Genomic DNA, 3,820 nt, shown 5'->3' on the forward strand with positions numbered 1-3,820 from the left:
TTAGACAATATTCTGATAGAGTTTAATAATGTCTATAACGTCTGAAAATTTGAGCAAAATCCGTTGAGAAATGAGTGAGATATGAGGCCTCAAAGTTGGCGTCTAGGAAAAGGGAAAAAAAAAGAATAATAAGAATAATCTTAATCATCAGAATCAGTAGAAGGTCTTCCGTTGGAAACGGAAGACCTTAACAAGTAAAATGATTGTCAAGTAACAAACTTGCAAATATGAAAATATAACACTGGTCCACAAATGATTACATACATGTAGTTTGATCTTGAATTGAAAAGGTACTATAAATATTCTATAAATAGAAACAGGTGATTTCCTTTTAAGTACTTGAGTCGGCCATGTCGTCGGTAAGGCAGCTATGGCTCTTTGATAATTACAAAAAATTCCGGAAATGAAATGCAGCCCACAAAAAACTAAAGGGTACGTATAATAGATTGGTGCTTTCTATATCATGTCCACACAACAAACTTTTTGCTGCTATTTTTGAAATTTTTTTCAGATAGGAGATTGTATTAATGTTTTGGGGAGGTTTAATATGTAATTGAGTTATATGCACAAGTTACCCCCAAATATTTTGTCAAATATTTTTTTACGAAAGAAATACATAAAACTGAGGGTATAAACCATATTTATCATATCCTAACAACTAATTTTCAAAATGACGGTTTTAGTCCAATAAAAAAGAGAGTTCCCAAAAATTCGAATTTTAAAATATTTTTCAGATACCAGCATGTATTAATGTTTTTGGGTTGTTTAACATGTATTTGAGTTATATGCACCAGGAATTGGGAAAAGAATTTCCTGAGAGTCTCACCATTTTTAAGATCCCTCAGGATATTTTCCAATTGCCCCAGGGCTTTTTTTCAATTTTTTTTTACTGCAAGTAATAAATAAAAACTGAGGGTACTAACATGTACATGTATATTCTATATCATGTCCCAACAACAAATATTTGCTCCGATTTTTGAAAATGACTCTATTGGTCCAATAATAAAAACAGAAGTCTCTGTTGACACTGTAGCTCTACTGGTTTGTACTTATAATATAGGAAGAGAAAAGTAGCAGTTGAGACATAAAACTTTCCAAAAACAATACATAGAAAAATGATCCTTGATTAAGTCTTGATTAAGTCTCTTTTGTGGCAAGACTGAGATAAGACTTCAACTGTAGGAGTAGGTTTTAATAAAATTTTACAGAATTTTCAATTTAAGTTACCATGGCATCATCGTTCATCAAAATCAAAAAAACAAAACTTATAATTATTTATCTCAGTGTAGTCTACTTGCATACCAAATTATATCAAAATCAGACTAAAACTGTATTTAGTGTAGCATTTTAAAAGTATTTCACAGAAATTTCTATTTTAAGTAACCATGGCAACACCATTCATCGAAATCAAAAACCAATAAAAGAATTATGCATCTTAGTGTAGTCTACTAGTGTGCCAAGTTATACTGAAATCAGACTAAAACTGTAGGAAGAGTAGCACTTTGAATGTTTTCCACGGAAAGAATAAGATAGGACAAGAGCCAATCTAGGCCCCCTCTTCAAAAAAACTAATATAATATGTAATCCAAGAGTATACCCAAGTTGTATTGAAATCAGACCAAAACTGAAGGAGAAGTAGCATTTTGAAAAAATTTCCACAAAAATTTCTATTTTTAGTTACCACGGCAACACGTTCATCGAAATCAAAAACCGATATATAGAATTATGTATCTTAGTGTAGTCTACTTGTGTGCCAAGTTATATTGAAATCAGACCAGAACTGTAGGAGGAGTAGCATTTTGAAAGAATTTCACAGATATTTCTATTTTTAGTAACCACGACAACACCATTCATACAAATCAAAAACCGATACACAGAATTATGTATATTAGTGTAGTCTACTTGTGTGCCAAGTTATATTGTAATCAGACCAAAACTGTAGGAGGAGTAGCATTTTGAAAGAATTTCACAGCAATTTCTATTTTTGTAACCATGGCAAAACCATTCATCGAAATCAAAAACTGATACAAAGAATTATGTATCTTAGTGTAGTTAACTTGAATGCAAGGTTATATTGAAATCAGACCAAAACTGTAGGAGAAGTAGCATTTTGAATGTTTTTCACAGAAATTTCTATTTTTTGTAACCATGGCAACATCGTTCATAGAAATCAACAAGCTAATTTAGAGAATTTGTCTCCCCCGCTTAGGGAAAATTAGGGAAAAAGTAAACCATGCGCAGTTCGGGGGGGGGGGGGGTAGAATCCCCTTGACTGAATTTGTAGAATTATTAAATGTATACATGTATACTGAAGCAAATAAAATATGCCAATATGGATATAAAGGTTTGATTGCTTATTCTTTATTATGTGTATAGAGGGAATATTTATCACACTGTAATGATGATTTTATGAGTTTGTACAAGCCAGACCTCATAAATTTTTCATTTCACATGAATACTATCATTTAGTAAAAAAAAAAAGTATATCGGAAAAAAAACTTAGATGTCCCGGAATGCGAACCCGGGCCCTCTCACATGAGAAGCGAGAGACATACCACTAGACCACGGAGCCGCTTTTAACTAGCGAAAATTATATGCAAACATGAAGTCTAAGAACGCTTTCGTTTCCATACGATATCTCAAGAACCCTTTGAGCTTTCGAATTGAAATTTTGCATAGCAACTCCCTATGGACTAAAGAAGAACCCTATTGATTTTGAGGTCAAAAGGGCAAAGTTCAAGGTCATAAATTCGCAAATTTTGTCTGTTATAACACTTTCGTTTCCGCGCGATATCTCGAGAACCCTTTGAGCGTTTGCAATGAAATTTTACATAACAACTCCCTGTGGCCTAAGGAAGACCCCTATTGGTTTTGTGGTCAAAAGGTCAAAGTTCAAGGTCGTAAATTTATATATTCTGTCTGTTTGTTGCACTATCGTATGCAATATCGGCGATATTTCAAGAAGATGTTGAGCTTTTGCAATGTACATGTAATTTTATACCAAAACTCCCCTGGACCTCTCTCAACCCTGTCAAAGTGTCCCGCCCCGTTTGTTTTATTAGTAATTAATTTATTGTATTACATATCGCTATTTTTCGCACAGGGGCATGAGGAGAGTTATTACATATAAGACAGGTTCTCGGCGGACTTTATATTCTTATTACAACTATTAGAACTGTTTAATAAAGGCTAAATTAGACACCATGCATTGTGTAAAATTTTGACAATATCGAACGTGAATACATGTTTGCATATAATTGTCGCTGATCATAAGCGGTACCGTAGACTAGTGGTATGTCTCTCGCTTCACATGTGAGAGGTTCGAATCCCGGATGGGTCACTTTCTTTTTTTCCGAAATACTTTTTTTTTCCTACTAAATGATAGTATTCAGCACGTAAAATGAAAAAAATTATGAGGTCTGGCTTGTACAAAGTCATAAAATCATCATTTAATACAGTGTGATAAATATTCAAATATATAAGAATCTTCTATGCACGTAATAAAGAATAAACACTCAAATCTTTATATCCATATTGGCATATTTTATTTGCTTCAGTATACATTTGATAATTCTATAAAATAAGTCAGGGGGATCTGACCCCCCCCTCCCCCCGAACTGCGCATGGTTTACTTTTTCCCTAAGCGGGGGACACAAATTCTCTGAATTAACTTGTTTTCAGATAGTTGCATGTACAAAGTGTTAATGCTTTGGGGTGAAGTAATATGTAATTTGAGTTATTTGTACCAGGAATTGGGAAAAGGATTTCCAGCAAGTCTAACCGTTTTCAAGGTCCCTAAGCCTATTTTCCATATGCCCCA

The sequence above is a fragment of the Saccostrea cucullata genome, unplaced genomic scaffold (genome assembly GCF_032062105.1).
Source record: "Saccostrea cucullata isolate Sc308-1 unplaced genomic scaffold, CSIRO_AGI_Scuc_v1 ctg492, whole genome shotgun sequence".
Classification (NCBI taxonomy): domain Eukaryota; kingdom Metazoa; phylum Mollusca; class Bivalvia; order Ostreida; family Ostreidae; genus Saccostrea; species Saccostrea cuccullata.